At 45.8% G+C, this 17,866-nt stretch overlaps 1 protein-coding gene across 5 annotated transcripts in view; it reads left to right on the top strand.

The window, feature by feature from the left end:
- The first annotated feature begins 2,036 nt into the window (after window positions 1–2,036).
- Window positions 2,037–17,866, top strand: part of PASD1 (PAS domain containing repressor 1) — a 53,535-nt gene continuing 37,705 nt past the window's right edge. For all 5 annotated transcript variants that reach the window (XM_041485018.1, XM_041485019.1, XM_041485022.1 and 2 more), the window contains exon 1: window positions 2,037–2,263. The gene's annotated coding sequence lies outside the window, so the exon portion shown is untranslated. The remainder of the gene's footprint in view (window positions 2,264–17,866) is intronic.

Here is a 17,866-nt window from a genome sequence, read left to right as displayed (position 1 = left end):
TTCCTGTGCCTGTCAGACTTGTGGCATGGGGGGTGGCCAAAAAAGTGTCCCAGCAGTGCCAGCACCCCTGGCCAGCTGCTAGCACAGCTCAGGGCAATGGCTGTGGCACTTGTGCCTGGAGGGGAAACCTACCACAGCATCTTCAGGGCCACATCCTGCCTGCCTGTGCTTCCCACCCATCCGTCTGTGGGTGCCAGACCTTAAAGTGCCTCAGTCACAGAGTTCGATGTTCTCATCATTCCTCATCTACTCCCCAAATGTGTATCTGCATGTCATGTACGGAGGCAGTGACATCCATCCTGCTGGTGATGGCCACTGCTGTGCAGGGCTGCACTGCAGGCAGCAGAGGCACACCCTAACCCAAGTAAAAGGGGAGAGAAATGCTGCATTTGATACCCATTCGTACCTCGGCTGAAAGTGAGCAGGAAGGATTTTAACCACATGAATGAGGGAAGGGTTGCTGTGTTTCACATTACGAGGCCGTGTGCCTCAAAAACCCACTCTAAGTGAGAAAATGAGATTTGCCACTTGTGGCAGGCAGCACAACCAAGCTATTTTCTTTGCCTCCAATAGGAAAGTAAATAAGAAATATTAACTGTGTACAAAGGTGCCCTTTTACTTGTCCTCATCAATAACAGCTGATGTTCCTCAGGGTTATTGCTGTAACAACGTCACTTCCCTTTCCTCACTAGGATCAAGCTCATATTAAAAACCTCATAGCCTCATAGGAAAGTCTTTTGTCCACTACCCCGTTTGTGGGTTCTGCTTTTGTCCCCCATGCTGTGCTTTGGGGCACTGGCACGTGTGGGGATGGGACCGTGCAGGCTGCCTGTGTGCCTGCCCCTTTCCTCCTGCAGAACGAGGGCTGGGAGAGGAACAGGAATTTTGGCTGAGCAAAGAAAGCCAAAGGTGAGGATGCCAGCTGTGGGAAAGGGTACTAGGCAGTAACGTGCTTCCAGAGGGAGCAGATCTCCCAGCCTTCCATAGGTGAAGGAGCAGCTTTCCAAGAGGAGCTGAAGCGGAGAGAGGGAAAAAAGGACGCCAAAAAATTAACTTGTTGTAAAGGAGTGCACTCAGTTTTGGGAGCTGCTTGGAGAACCCCGGGGCCGGAGTCAGGGACCCAGCAATGTTCCCCCAAGTTGTCTCTACTGTGGCGTCAATCAGTGGTTTCCCACGGCAGCGCTGGTCCCCACCCGGCGGTGCCCTGAGAAGAGAGAGGAAGAGACTTCAGAACAGTCTTAATGCCCCAGCTTTGGTACCCACTGCTTCCAGGTACAAGAGGAGAATAAACCAAACTCTGGCGAAGGGCAGGACCATATGGCCCGACTGAGCAGCGGCCCCAGCCCCGCTGCTCCTGCCGCCGGCCGCGGCTCCGCGCCCGCAGCGCGCACGGCTGCAGTCACGGGCAGGGGAAAGGAGCTGCCCGCTGTCCTTGGAGAGGAGGGTAAACAGTTACACTGGAGAAAGGGAATTTTTTAAAAACCCAGAAAACCTATGAGGAAGGAAGCGGCAAATGTTGAATGGGTGACTCAGATACGGGATGACTAATCCCGTCGGGGCACAGCTCGTGCTGCGCGGAGAACCGGTGCCGCGCTCCGGGCGGGGAGCGCAGAGCGGCTGCGGGTCCGTCGGGGCAGCCGGGGCCGGGCCTCGCTCCGCACGGAGGGGGACGGGCCGGTCCCGGCCGGACTCCGCGGCCGGGGCCACCCCGCGGCCGGTACCCGCGCATCGGCGGCGGTGACCTACTTTCCGCCGGTTCCTCCCGGCGCACGGCACCGCCGCTGCCCGCGCCACCTGCCCGGCCCCGTCCGGGCCCCGCACTCGCGGAGGTGCGCCGCTCCTGCCGTGCGCCGCTCCTGCCGAGCGGTGCGCTGCGGTGCGCTCCTCCCGCGCGGTGCGCTCCGCCCCGCGCCCGCGCTCTGCCCGCGGGTGCCGGCGGCGGGTGCCGGTGGCGGCGGGGCGGGGAAGCAGCGCGCCTGTGCAGTGCCGGGGGCCGGGCCCAGCCCGCCGCGTTACACAACCGGCCGCCGCCACAGCCGAGTTTCACAAGTCCCGCCGCGGCTGCCCGCAGCCCGCGCCCCCCGTGCGCCCACCCCGCGCCGCGCATCGCCGGCACTGCCCCCCGCCCTGCCCGCGCTCATGCCATGTCACCGCCGGGCAGCGGGACCCCGCGGCGAGCGGTAACCCCTGTCGCCGGGGGGGCACCGCGCCGGGGCTGGGCATGGCACTGAGAGCGACTCCGGGACGCGCATCTTCCTAGACGGTGCGTACGGCCGGGGGACCGCGGACCCTGCCGGGGTCAGGAGTACGGGAGGGAGGGAGAGAGAGAGAGAGAGAGGGTCCCCGCACTTGCAGCCCGTGGGGAGCGGGGGCAGCCCGGGAAAAGCCCCCGCTGCAGGACCAGTATGCGGCACTCGCCGCTCCGTCCTGCCTTTGTCGGACACTGCCAGGACGGTCCCAGGTAAGTTCTGAAAAGGAAAACTGATAGCCGCAAGTCCTGTGGTTTTTTTTTCTTAAAAAATCCGTGTACCGTCAAGACGGGCGCAGGATGCAGCGCAGGGTGTCCGGGGGGCTCTGGCTGTAGAGGGCAGGGGGGAAGGGGGCTCCGGGACCGGGATGCAGGAGCGGAGCATCCCGAAGCCGGGCACCGGCATCCCCGTCCCTCAGCGCCCGCGGACCTCGGCGCACGGAGCCGCTCGGGAGCAGCCACGGGCTGAGCGCGGCTGAGAGCTGCGGTGATTTGGGATTGAGGGAAGCTGATTTTCGGGAGACTGAAATGGGTCTGATCGCAGGCTTCTGGTTCTGTCTTGAAGTTCGTCGTTCGTGGGATGTATTTGACTGAAATAGGCTGGAGAAAAACCTCCGAAATGAGTCTTGCATCTGGATTTTAGATAGCATCTAAAATCCAGGTTGAAAAGTCATTCTTCCCACCAGAGTTGTTGTGTCATTTGATTTTACAGAATGTTTACATTATAAATGGGGAAATAAGAAGGCTCTGAAAATCCCTCACATGTTTCAGCCGTGGATTTGTGAATGATAACACCACGCCTTGGTCCTTAGTGGCAGAAATTGTGAAGTGATTGCTCTGGGTAGCTCGCACTGGAAGCGCAGGTCGGAGCTGAGCCCTGTGTGATTCATCCCTGAGGTGTCGCACGCGGTTTGGAGGGCTGGAGTCCTTTGTGAAGTGCCACAGTCCCCGAAGGCAGGAGGCTCAGTGCATTTTGGAGAAGTGCAGCACATCAGTCCCTTTTTGGAGACAGAACTGGCACCCAAGTGCCAAGTACCCCTGCTCCGTGGATGAAGTTGTCCCCTTCAGCAGGGGGTGGCTCCGGAAATAATGCCCCTGAAATCAAAGCTGTTGAAATGCCCTATGCCTTACCTGCCTCGGGAGGGTAGGGTTATTTATTAGCTGAAGTTTATTTTGCTGTGTGCAGTGAAAGCTGTGGTGCTGATTTCACTAGAGGGATTAGACTTTCTGGTGTATACATAAGAAAATCTTCAGAGTCACTTCCTTCATTTTTGAGCAGAATGCCGGTGCTCCCCTGTCCTTATTTTGCTGGATCACTGCTGGCTAATCCCTAGCTTTGGAAATGCCAATTTGGCTTAAAGAGACAGCTAGCTCTTCGTGGGTTTGATGTGTAGGCTTCACAGTCCTCACAGATCCAATGGATGTTGTTTGAAGCAGCAGACACTTTCAAGAGTACACAGTGTGCAGCCCTGGTACTGATATCTGACAATGTGGTGTTTTGGTTGGGAATCTGTGTAATTTTTATAAACTTCCTAGGCTGCAGTCCCTCACCATAGTTATTCAGTGAGAAAAATACATTTGGATTTTGGGTTTTTAGAAACTGTATTAAAAAAAAAAAAAAAAAAAAAAGTAGATCGTTGTCCTGTAATGTGCTAATCAGAGTAAGTCAGCATGTCAGTGCTGCACCAGGGAGGGCCAGAACAGCTGCACTCGGGACTCTGCAGCTGATGGAGCCCTGACAAACTGACAAACACAGCAGGCACTAATGAGGACAGGACACTCCAGGAAAAGCCAAAAGTTGAAATTTGTGTGGAAAGGAGGCGTTTATATCTCTTGGGCTAAACATGTGTAGTACCAAATCTTTAGAATTTTTCTGGAAGAGTTAATAGGAAAAATGGAAATGGCTTTAGGAGTGGTTGCTTGCTGCTCTCTTATACTGATTGTTCCAAGCTGTGGATTACAATTAATTGATTTAGAGGGAAAAACTAAATTGGTTTGAAATGTGTTTATAATCTGCAAACTTCACTAAGATATGTGATGGTTCCTGGGTTTTAGCCACTGAGACTATATCTGTGTTGAATTATTTTTCTGGTTTAAGACATACATCAAGTATACAAAAATAGCTCAGAGTTAAAGATTAAAATTAGCAAATGAGTAGTTCATAATTAAAGTCTCATGATAGAGGAAGTGGCATTACATTGCGGAGATACTGATGTCAAATCCAACTTCTGCTCATTAGTAGTATCAAAATATTGGTAGGATGTCTTTACAGTATGGAGCCAGGGCTTGTCTATGAACAGAAGTTGCTTTGTTTTGTCCTAAATTACTCAACCTCCCAAGACTGACAGGTAATGGTACAAAGGTTTTAATGCCAACGTAGATCATTCTTTCAAGACTGGACAAATAAGCTATGTGCCTATATCAGAATAACTGAATTCCAGCTTGTACTGGAACAGTTACAGATCCTAGTGAAATAATGTGGCTTTAAACAGAACAGTAAAACACCAAAATAGTATGAACCAATGCTTTCTAGTATTATTGAAATGACAGACCTCTCTACCACTTCAGTTACAAATCTCTGTCAGGGAAGTCAGGCAGTAAACAACTGTATTTATTTGTTAGGACCTGGATGATCACCCTTCTTTTGAGTGAGTCCTGGCTCAGCTGGGGCTGTGCTCTGCTGCAGCAGCAACTCTGTGCCCACAGAATGGCCCTGGGGATCAGCTTTCCTGGCTGTAGCTCCACCAGCTCTGTCCCATCCTCAGCCCAGGCTGAGGCCATTCCATTTTTTTGCCTTGTTTTCACTGCTACTTTGGTGTGACCAAAAGTGTATGGCTTATATGCCCTGTGGCCCATAAGCTGAAGGAGCGATGTCCCTGTAGAAAAGTCCTCTAAGACTCTGCTTATTGTTACTCCAGTCTCACTTAAGCCCAAATTTAAGGGAGGCTGAGGTGGTGACAGGCCCCAGTAAAAGCTCTGTGCACAGCTGGGCTTGCTGGCTGCACATCTGCCCAGCCACAGAATCACCAGATTCAGTCAAACCACAAAGGTGTGTGCAATTAATGAGGGACTTTGACCTATTTCATATTCCTTTATTGTCTTTGGCCTTGTCTACATGGGGAAATTACACCAATATAGTTTAAGTCTGTTTATAAAGTGATTTGATTAACCTGATGTGACCTTGTGTACGGACATTCTTATTTTGGTTCAAACGAGCTTATTTGGGTTCAACCAAAACCTGCACTTAGTCAATTTGCACAGAACCGAAATTAGACATGCCTAAACTGGAAGGGGAACTGATGTCTCTAAATAATGACACAACTTTCTCATGAAAGCAGAACCTTCTGTAGAATCTGGAACAGAGTGTAATTACTGACAAATCTGCAGGCAAGTGAAAGCTATTCATAGCAAAGGTTTCAAAAAAACCCAGGGAAAACAGGCAAAACTTAAATATCTTGGTGAGACAAATGAAGAGGTGCCAATAATCCCGGTCCTGGAATACTGAAAGCAGTGGCACAAGGCTTGCATAGCTTGCAGCAAGGCTCTCCCCTGGCTCTTCAGATGCAGAAGAGGGCAAGCATTTGTGTCCTTTACAGGGAGTCCCTAGAGAGTCAGAAAATAAAAAAGCAATGCAGGAAATGTTAGGCCAGCTGGTTTGAGCACAACAGTACCCAGCGTCTTATGACGTATTTTGCAGAAAGAATAATTAGGCATGGAAATAATGAGGAAGCAGGCTAAATTACAACAAGATTTTATCAAAGATGGATTGTGCTAGACTAATCTAACATCTTTTTCGTATAACAGATTATTTATATGGGGTAGGGTAGGAATGTCATTTATCTAAAGCCAAGTACGTGATACCATGCCCCACAGGATGTTATGGCTTAAAATGAAGGCAGTGGTTCAAGACAAGAATTGAAAGGTAGACAAAAACCTGGTCAAAGAGAAGATACAACCATTGCATGCAAATAAAGTTCTCTGAATAGAAAGAGGTACTCAGAGAAAGTCATCAGGATGGAGGAGATTGGTGCTGCTGCTCCCTTGGGACCAGGCTTGGGCTGTTGAATGGATCCACTCTGACCTGTGTGCAGGGTGTGGGTGTGTGCCCAGGAGCTGTTGGGATGACAAAAACTTGGGAGGAATTGTCAGTCCAGAGGAGGGTCAGATCATCACATGAGAGGTATTTAGATAACTTTGCTGATTGGCAGTGATAGACATAAAATGGCAATTAATAGTGCTGTGTGCAAAGACAAGTCGTAAGCATGGAGACCAGTAACAAGAATTTCCAGTGTGAAATAGGAACTCGTTACTTGTCCATGCCAGAAGGGAGAGATGTGGATGCACTGGCTGCTCAGAAGATACCTGGGAGCAAGCGCTGAGATGCAGCTGGGAAGGGGACCACTGACATCTTTGGATACCAAAGGAAAATAATATAAGAAATTCAGGGAAATGTGGTAACAATCATTGTACAGATCATTGTACAGGGTGTCAATACAGGAGCTCCACGTTGCTTTTGGATTGATTTACTGATGTTTTGCATAGTTCCAGACACCCCTGCCAAGAAAGCATTAAATTCCAGCGGTAGGAGGGCTAGAGATGTGGGTACACAAACACACCATGTGTTTTACAGAGTGAGGTTAAAGAGCATCATCTCTTTAGCTCTGGCCAGGTGAACCAGTGAAGGGACAGGCTACACTGGGGTATTTTACACATAATTGGCACTATATAGCAAGAGGGCAGGAAAAAAATAAGATAAAAGATAGCATCTGCACTAGGTCAAATTTTCTAAATTGGTCATGAATAAATTTGGGTGGAGAATTAGAATAAAGCTTCTATCTACCCAAGGATTGAAGTTGCATAAGAGTTTTTCAATTAGGGTAGTTTTGAGATAGATCTTGATAATCTTATGAAAGAGGTTATACAATTAAATTAGAGAGTTCCTGGAGATAGGAAATTACATTTGCAGAGTTAGTTCTTTGCTCTGCAGTGTAGTCATATTTTTAATGTATGCTTGAAAGGAGAATGGATCTTGTTTGTTTACACTTTTAACCCCATGTATCAAGTCTTCTGCTGTTTTCTTGGGAGATGAGACAAGAAATGTTATTCTCTGTTGCTGCAGGTTTGAATCTTTTCTCTCCCACATGTGAGTTCCTCTCAACACTAGACATTGAAAATGTACAGTGCAGATTCCTTGTAGCATTAGACAGGCACAATTGCCTTCAGATTTTTCTGGCATGCTCCCTGTTCATCAGATTTTGGGCCAGAGACATTTTTCCTTCAGACTGTGTTGCCAGTAACCATATTACACTTCATGGTGTATTTTCTGGGATCTGTTGCTGGCATAAATGAACTCTGTGTGGCTCCGTGGACTTGCAATACTGGCAGTGATCTTCACCTGCCCTTTGCTGTGTCACTGAACACTTTAATCTTACATGCTTCTTATGTGAATCATAAGTTTATTGTATGATGTGAGGATGTGTTCTCGGGCTTCTGGTGCCTCTTGGCAGGTTGAAGAGATGTCGTTTTCCAGCATTGTTTTCCAAGACTGGAGTGCTGGGTTTGGGTTCCCTTTTAACCTCATATTCCTAAAGTAAATTTTGAACCTGGACTTAGTATCAGCTCTGCTCTGGTGCTGATCAGAGCAAAATTCTCTAAATCATGCAGGATAAAATCTAAACGTGACTGCTGACCATTAGTGATGAATTAGCAACTTTAAAAACACAGTGTCGTTAGTGTAAAGTTGGACGTATGGTGTCCATCTTACTACAAGAAAGAGAGAAGGAGGTAGATAAAACAAGACAGAAATTAAGCAGGCAAGGAAGAAGGAAAACAGCTCAACTTAGCCTGCAGCAGAGATCGCCTACCTGCCAATGTGCCTGTAAAGGGAAATTGAAATATTGAAAAACGTCAGCGCCGATGAAGGTAACACTGAGGTGGTAGAAGAGGAAGTGTGTTAACCAAACTCCATGGAGCTGTTGAAATGCATTGAATCATCTGACTGACTTGTATTCTTAGGCAAACACAATTATACAATTGATTAATTTGTCGAGATTCCTTCAGTGCATAACGCTATGGTAACCGAGAGGCTCGCTAAACATCACCGTGGAGAGTGCTGCAAAACATCTTTGTTTGGGGGAGAGGGAGGGAGGCAGAGCCAGGCCCTGGAGCTCGGGCTTTGGAGGACTGCTGCACACACACAAACACACACACCAATACACACACAAATGCACACACAAACACACACACAAATGCACACACAAACACACACAAACACACACACAAATGCACACACAAACACACACAAACACACACACAAATACACACACAAACACACACACCAATACACAGCAATACACACACCTGTGCACGGGAGCTGGGCTCCTGTTGCAGGTGATCCTTGGGCGGTTTGTGGTCCACGCACGTTCTGGGGATGATCAGAAGTGACCCTGGCTAACAACTGCCTTCAACACATTTTCTACCTGATCTTTGCAGAGCTGACAGACTGGGGTGACTGTACCACCCTCCTGCTGGCTCCCTGTCATCCAGTGTGACAGCAGGCAGGGACAGCAAAGGATTTGGTCTTTCCTGCACCACTCTCCCATGGCATGCAGGGCTCTGCCACCCTGCACATCACCTTCCGTCTGCTTTTGGGACCTCAGTTCTTCAGGGCTGCTCTGCAGGGGCCTGTTGTGTGAAATAGAAATGTGTTTTCAGTTTTACACCGAGTTCCCAGGTTTTGGCTGGCTGCTGTGTGGTGCCTGCACTTGTACCTGCACTGTTCCCTGTGCCCTGGCTCCGGGCAGAGGCTTCACCCCTCTTTATCCAGCAGCAGCATCATGGCTCAGCAGAGACCTGCGCTGAGCCTCTGCCTCCCCATGATTGTGGAATATTCTGAGTTGGAAGGATCATTGAGTGTTCCCCTCACCTATAATAAGTAAGTGTGAGATGCTTTGCTGAGTGTCAGTTATAGGCAGATTGACTTATTGACTAATAGATAAATGCAAAGATATTTGTAGGTGTGTTTATTCTTGTTTATAAAGTGCCCAAGCCTAGGCAAGATTTTTGAGTATGTAGCAATGGCAGGAATCATATCTATAAAAATGCTAATCTCCTCTCTTGCTTCATCTGTTCAGCCCACAAACACGTGCATACTCACATGCTTAAAAGAAATTAATAAGGTTTGTTGGTTCTTTTCTGGGCTCAGCCTACTTTAATCTTGGTTTAATGCAGAGCACAGTGTGGTGCATTGCTTCCGGACAATAAAGTTTTGATCATAAACAACATACTAAGTAAACCATTTTTTGGAGTAATTAATGAGCAATAGATGAGCTGATAAGAGCTCCCATTGCTGCATAGATATGGCAGCATTATAGGAAGATTTTCAAGCCAATGCCAAGGCTTTATCTGAAGGGGATGAGATAAACCCCTGGCCCTGATGAAGACAAAGGTTGAACTTCCACCAGCTTCTTTGTGGGGACCTCTCCCAAAGTGCCAGCTGAAGAGAAAAATAGGAGTCAGAGCTGGGTTTTAGGCTGTTCAGAGCTCTGCTGCACACACTGCAAATAGGTGTTTATGTGTAGAGGAGGATGCTGTGTGTTTGGTCCACTGTTGGCTTGTCACAGCAAAGGCAGCAATTAGGGAGGCTCTAATAGCTGGGGAGGGTTACACCCCTTGCTGAGGAAGTTTGACCATAAACCTGTTTGTCCTGTCTCTGAGTGCAATGTACACTGGCTCAATTTACAGTAACTTAAACACATTCTCTCTGATCAAACTGCTTCCAATCAAATTTTATTAAGTGATGTATTAAGTGTGTGTGTTAAATGACTCACAGGAGACAAAAAGGTGGGACTTGGGTTGACTCCGCTACTGATGTATTTATTAAAGATGAGTATTAATAGTTTGCCTTTACTCTTGAATGATTCGAATGGCTTCCTTTTGGGGCAGGCTTTCCGTGGAAAGGGCACAGCAGGAAGTATTAATAAAACAAACTCTTTGTGCTAATCTTGACACCTACATTTTGTGTTTAATTTTGCTTATGCAGAGGGCTGAGCCTTCTCATTAGTGGAGACAATGTGTCAACATAGGAAAAGTGAGTTACTGTATTTTCTTTCCGTCATAAGCTCTGGGGTTAACCTCCCACTCGCAGCAGTGATGGGCAGCTGTGTGGTTGCACAGAGCTTACACTGGCCTTAGGTGCAGTCCAGACAATTCTCAGTGCCCATTCTGCTGCGGCTTCTGAGGAAGCGCCTTCTTCCCTGAGCCGCCTTCTCGTCCCGTGGGACCTGGCCTGTCAACGGCAAGACCTCCTGGTCCCTGCGTCCCACTGGGACTGGAGCTGAAGTCCATTCTTTGGGGAAGGCTGTACAACTCAGGAAGCCTTGCTGAAAATTATTTTGCGTGGGAAAATTGTCCGCAATTCTGTTTTTTAACCTTCTGGAAATAATTCAGAGAATGGTAGGAGTGGCTCCCAGGAGAAGGTGGTTAGAAGGAAAGTGTATATGATTCTGCAATAGCCCTGGTGTATTGTCTGGAAAGGGCAAAAATCCATTGCCTAAAATGGGAGAAGAATAATTACAAAAAAATTGCCACTAAGCCATTTGTAAACCTGAACTGGGGCTGAGTCAGAGTTTTGTCTTATCCAGGGTACGTGTTTTGAATCTGGAGCTGAATTCCTTATATTGGATATATTCATAGTTAAAAGGGCAAGGAGTGTTCAAATGAAGTCTGAAGTGTTAGAATGATGAGTTTGTTCGTAGTACACTGTTGTGACTAGAGCAGAATTTCTGTTTTCACTCGGGGGATGAAAAAAAGACTAACGCCAACAAGAACAGCTTCTGTGTTGTGATTATTTTTGAAGGAAAGCATGTGAATATTAATAAATGATCCAGCTGGGATAGCATCTTTCTTTAAAATTGTCCTTTGAGATAGTGTATTGTATTAACAAACATGAATTTAGTTGTACAGTAAGTAAAATTTTATAAATATAAATCATCAACTTATTTCAAAAGTTGCAGTGCTGAGGAAATTTTTCTGGGATTTTCTAATGTAGTCTGGTTTGAATTGTTTGAATAAGAGATATTGGTGAATAAATCAGATAATGGGCTGCTTTACATAGAAGGCATAATGCCTATTTATGATGTATAGAAGTCCTAAGAGAGATGAATTGCCAGTTTAATCTTCTTTGGATTGTGTTTGAAATCTACTTTTATACAGCATTTCTGACTGCTTTAGAGATTACTCTTCAGACACTTACATAGACTTCATTTCTATTTGAGTTACAGCTCTACAAGGTCACTGGCAGGCAAATATTCATTCATTTCACTTGGTTTTTGGTCCCTTGACTTTAAGGTAATACTTGATGAGTGGTGCCAAAAGTTTTCTTCTGGCCTGGTTGCTCTTGTCAGAACTTGGAAAGCCCAGTTATCCCTTACCTGAAGGAGTAATAGAGACCAACTCTTCTGTCATTGGAGTCTTTGCTTTTACTTGAGAAAAAATTTGGAGTTAATTTTTGTCTTTCCTGACATAAACATCATGCTTTGTGAAGATATAATGTCAATCAGCTTTATTAGCAGCTGATTTTTCTCACAGCCTTGCAACACTTGCAGCAGCCTCCATCAAAGGGCCTGATGGGGAAACATTGGTGAAAGGATGACGTGCATGGCTGGAGAGTGGAGGAGCAGAATTGCTACTCTGCATAGAGGAAGCAAGCATCTGGGAGATATTAAAAACTTCTGACAGGGATAGGAAGATAATTCTCAAGATAATTCTGCATCGAGCTCTACACTGGCTTCTGTCTCTCGCCAGGCTTCCCAAGCCCTGGGTCACAGGGTTGGAGAAAACTGTGGGCTGGTTGTGTCACCCTTCAGCTGCAGATGCAGCAGAGCTTCCCCATTGCTGTACACCCCCGCCAGACCCAGAGAGTCTGTTATCACCTCCCACTGAGGGTGATGGTTTCTGAAACATTAACATGCATGTCAGGTCTAGATAGGGATCAGCAGAGGCTTAAATCATTGTCAGAAACAGATGTGAGACACCTAATCAGTTATTTCCTAAGGAAAATGAGTTTGATTGCATGAATAGTTGTAAATATTTAATTCAGCAGTTCAGCTACTACAGCAATGGTAAACAAGCTTCTGAGGCTGAAGAGAAGCATTTTGTGGCAGTGTACTTGATTTCTTATTCATTTTAACTTCAGTGTAGAAGAAATAAGTTTAGGTACTTTGGATTGCATTTTGTGACAGCACTGATCATAACCAGGGGCTCACTTTGAAGATCGCCAAAGAGAAGGACTGAAAGGTTTAGGTTGGAAGGGACCTTAAAGATCATCTGATTCCAACCCCTCTGCCATAGCAGGGACACCTTCCACCAGACCTGGTTGCTCAGGGCCATACCCAACCTGGCCTTGAACACTTCCAAGGGTGGGTATCCACTGCCTCTCTGGACAAACTGTGCCAGGGCTTCACCACCCTCACCATGAAGGATTCCCTCCTAACAAGTAACTTAAATCTAATCTCATTTAGTTTAAAACCATTCCCCCTTTTCCTATAAATATCTGCCTATGTAAAAAGTATCTCTCCCTCTTTTTTATAAGCTCCCTTTAGTCTTTGAATGCCACAGTGAGGTCTCCCCAGAGGCATCTCTTCTCCAGGCTGAAGAGCCCCAGCTCTCAGCCTGTCCCACAGCAGAGGTGCCCCTGCCCTCTCATCATCTTTGTGGCGCCTTCTCTGGACTTTCTGCAGCAGCTCTGGGGTCTTTCTTGTGCTGAAGACCCCAGAGCTGGATGCAGAACTCCAGGTGGGCTCTCATAAGGGCAGAGCAGAGGAGGAGAAGCACAATCCTTAGCATCCCTAACCCTGATAGGCATGGCCAGCCCAGTCCCTGTTTACAGGGTGCAGCACTTGTCCTCGGGATGAGCGCAAAGCTGGAGCTTCTGCCACTGGGAGATGTTCGTAGCACCAGAGTAAATTCTGGCTTTGAGAGGAAGATGACAGCCTGAGCTCCCATCCTCTGCCTCCACTTTTGCAGCTGGTGCCAAGCTGTGGTGGTGAGCACAGCCACAGTGCTGGCTGAGCCAGGATCAGGTGCTCTGTGCCCCCTCGGGCCGTGGCTGCCTCCTATCTCTGCTGGCTCTGGAGAACTTGCTCTACATAAGCAATAATTAGGGACACAGCTTTAGTTTCTTGTTTCTTTTGCACTTGTTAAAAACTAATTAAATTGGAAGAAATTACAACATTAAATCAGGGCGGGTGTAATACCAGTTTCAAAGTCGATAAGAGTTTCAGTACTGATCTCTTGCAGAAAGGCTTCTGAGAGGAAGGAAAGGCAGGAGGAAGTTAGCTTTTCCCTCTGCCCAATTGAATGTTTTCCCTGTTTGAGTTTCAGTTAAACCACGGTGTCGTTTGCTTGTGATTTTTAGCAGATGTGCACGTAAGCAGTGCACTAAGGAAGGAGGCTGGGAGCACAGATGATGTTTACCTCTCAAACGTGGTGTGGAATTCTGAGGAAACTGGGACTGCCAGCTAAAGGTCATGGGCGTTTTTAACTTCTGTTGCTGGCTTCATGCTCCTGTGTAGATGTTTGTCAGGAATCTTGCCGGTCTTGGTGGTCTTCCATAGTCAGATTATCACAGAAATAAGCTCCATGTGCTTTTTATGCATGTATATTACAGTGTGATTCCTTTCATCAGCTTATTTTAATGTGGATTTTCTCAGCCAGCCTAATTTTGTTCTGGTAAATACAGTAACAGACATTATTAGTATGTGGTTACACAATTTAAGGTACTTAAGTCAGGAAAGCCCTAGGTAAAAAACTTAGGTTTATCCTAATTCTGGAAAACACAAATATATCCTGCTTCTTTTACCCAAAAATTACACAGATGGTTAAAAATAGAGACATGTGCCAGTGGATCTGGCTCAATGGAGGGCCAAGCTCTGAATGCTATTTTCACTCAGTCCCAGGTGAAATATGTTCTCACACTGCAGCCCTTTCTGCTGGGCTAGTCTCTTACTTGAAAACCAGGGGCCAGAGGTGTCAGACATTCAGATTCACCATCTTTGTCAGTCACATTCATACAGCCAGGACTGCTCAGCAGGATGGCAGTGCCCACTGCTGCTGCCATTAACTTACTCAAGTAGAGGAGAGTTATCCTTTGAGATAACTCGTATTTCATTTAGTATTTCATTTAGTGGTCATACTGGCGTGTTGATTTTGACTGATACTGGGAAGATTCTTAGTACTGGACTATTGCAGATGTGAAGTAAATCATATTTTAAAATATTCTGCGTGCTTGCACAATTGTAATAACCCATAGACAGAATTTAGATGTCCAGAAAAGCACATATGTCCTTAATATCAAGGATGTCCTTCCTTGAGGAACAGGACCAGTTCTCTGTCCTGCATCCTCCCTCCACCCTGAGGGGGGGATTTTGTGAGGAATCCCCCTGTCCATGCTGCAGTGGGGGACAAGGGACCTGCACCCTGCAGCATGGTCGGAGCTGCTGAAGAGGCCAGAGCCTCTTTGAGGGCACAGCAGTAGAAATGTTGCTGTTTGATCCATTCCCCATCCCCTGACCTCTGTGTTTAATCAAATCATTTTTACATTAACATTATTTGGGAGGGACATATCTTTTCTGGTCTTCAATAGTTAAAAAAAAAAAACCTCCAAGAAAATCCCCAAAGTGAATTGGACATTCAGCCATGCTGAGTCATATTTTGTTATTATGACTGATTATCCAGCCAGCCATGCAAATAAACTCTAAGGGGGAAAAAAGGATGTGTGTGAATAGCTTATCTATGACAGAATGAGGCCTTGGGTCTTTGTGTATAATATGTGTAACAATAATGACCTAGTATGAAAGTGTTCCAGTGACTGACATATTTGCAGTCTAAAAACGATAAGAAAGTAATGAGAGAGAGATCTGTGGATGTTTATCTTCTCTTTTCTTCTTCCTGAAGGAAAGTTTTACTTTCTCATTATATTTCTAGTGCATGTCCATGGTACCCTGCTGGATGATGAATACGATTGCAGTTAATTGTTTAAATATTCCTTTAATCCCGAAGCTTTCAAAACAAATATCCATCTTTTGAGGAGCTAGTTGAGAAGTGATGTGGGCAAGATAGCGCAAAAGAGAATATTGGATGTGAAGCTAAAAGTGCCTCAGAGAAGAAAAAGAGAAGCGTATAGGGGTGTTTTAAAAAAAAGGAGAAAATACCCCAGTTATATTATTACCAAGATCAGTTATATTATCAGCAATACCAGCATAAGCAGCAACAATTCTTCTTGAAAAAAACTTGTAAACTTCAATAGTTCAACCTTGGTTCACCAGAGAAGGAATTACAGTTGGGCCAACATCTTTTCTGCTGCATAAGTCTTCTAGTGTTACTTAATGCAAATACTACAAATAAGTATGACTGTGTCCAAAATACATTTGCTGACTATATTTATCGTCTGTCTTCTTCATAGTAAACAAGAAGAGACATCTGTGGAGAAGGTCTGGTAGCCACAGAAAATATTTTGCATCATAGTCTCTAAGTGGTGCCATTATGGGCTATTCTCAGCTCAAAAAGCCATTCTCTACAGCAGCTGAAACACAGATGGATATTTGGTGTTTGTGCCCCTTTGTGACATTATTATAATATTTATATATATATGATGTTTATATATAATATTATAGTATTTGTAATGCAAGGAGTAAAGCACTGGGTGTAAAGTGCCACTTCAAGACCCCTGTGAGTGATTTTGGGAATTGTGAGTAATGTAGTAGATTTTCTCACAATAATGCTCAAGTCTAGCCCTTAATCACACACTTGAAAGAAGTGTGCTCAGGCCTTATGAAAGGTGTTTACTTACTCAGCTGTGAGGCACAGGCCAAGAAATAACTTGATCAGCTTAGCCGAGTTTGAATAGGAGCAGCAGCAAAGAGAATCAAATGAGTGTGAACGATGTTGCTGTGCTCTCTGTTAGAAAAATATCTGCCAGCTGCCATTGCAGAGAGTAATCCTGCAAGATGCTGACACCTCTAGTCCTCATTGCCCAGGGGAGCTGGACCAGGGCACTTCAGGCGTGCAGCTCCCATTACTCACCTTAGCTGAACAATGTTTTTTCTGTGAAATCCTGATTTTCCGTGTTATATAAAGGCTGGCTCTTCTCTGCCTCCTCCTTCTTGAAAGGCTCTTGATGCTTACAGGGACTGAGTGCATTGCTGGTTATTGTCAGCTGCAGGATTACAGAGATGGCAGTGGTCAGGTCAGTGGGGCATGAACATGGCTCAGCTGGAGCACAGATGTGAGCAGATCATTTAAGGAAAGCAGCTGAAATTCTGGGAGCCAAATGAGGATAAGACAAATTTTGAAATCTAAGGGCTTTGTTTAAATGCCTTTTGATTTAGGTGCAGATTATACCTGAAATGCTCTAGAATTAAACACACCAAGAGGGTAAGGATGTTTCTTATGCTTGAACTTGAATGCAGGAAGCCAGAGATGGAAAATGAGGTCAGTTAGCTCAGCTGCAGTGAATCCTTTGATATTCATTTAATGGATAAGTAGATATAACTGAGCTTGCAGGGAAGACTTTGAATTTTAACTACTAAAGCTCTTTCTTATTTTCTCACAGGTCTTTTACATAAACTAGACATTGGAAAGCCTTTCTTGAAGGAGAGGGTGGTCAAAAACTGAAACAGGCTTCCTAGAGAGGAATTGTCAATTTCCCAAGCCTGACAGCGCTTAGGAGGCATTTGGGCAATGCCCATAATGCCACACTTTAACTTTTGGTCAGCCCTGACATGCTCAGGCAGAGGGACTAGCTGGTCATTGTAGGTCCCTTCCAGCTGAAATATTCTGCTTTATTCTATTCTGCCGAGCAGTTAAGCTGTACAGACAGGGAGTACTGTTCCACTTCTGCTGCAATACCACACAGGTCTCCTCAGCTTGTTCCCTCTTTTCTTCTGCCCCTGAACCAGAGGTGAGAGGTGGTCTGGCTCTGGGAGATCCATTGTTTTTGCAGTGTTTGATTTGAGATACTGGTCAAAATTGAAAAGTTGAGCTCTGGATAAGGAACTGGATTCTTCTCTGGTATAGGGAGTCTTTCAGTCTGGTTCAGACCCATCTCTAATCCTTTTGTCATAGTATTTCCTTTTATTGAATAGCTTCCTTATGTATTGAGTTCCAGAAATTCCAGGTTGGTGATACACATGGGAAACAGATTGCAACAGAGAGCAGATTTAATTACTCAGGTCTAGAATTAATGAGGCAGAACTTTTTTTCTTCATGTCGTTTGAAAAGGGAGAAGAATCTTCCCTTTTTTATTTATAGGAAGAAGTTTGAGATCAAATGACTCTGAGCTGCCCTTTCATTGGTCGTTGAGTGATCACTTGAGAAAAAAATAGTGAACTGGGGTTTTTCCCCCCCTTCTTCATTTGAAAATCAGATCTTACCAGTGCTGGGTGTTTAGGGGAGTTCTAAGACTATAGTCTTATATGCTTCAGGAAGCTTATTTTAGGATGGAGGACTTGACTGAATGCCAGTAGACAGAGCTAATCATCAGGACATCTGGATTCACTTCTTAACTCTGCTGCATGACCTTGGGTCAATGATTTAGGTCGAGTTTTTCCAAAATGTTTA

This window comes from Pyrgilauda ruficollis, unplaced genomic scaffold, assembly GCF_017590135.1.
Source record: "Pyrgilauda ruficollis isolate IOZ18807 unplaced genomic scaffold, ASM1759013v1 scaffold7, whole genome shotgun sequence".
Lineage (NCBI taxonomy): Eukaryota > Metazoa > Chordata > Aves > Passeriformes > Passeridae > Pyrgilauda > Pyrgilauda ruficollis.
Note: the sequence above shows the minus strand (reverse complement) of the source record. Positions and strands in the feature narration are given on the sequence as shown.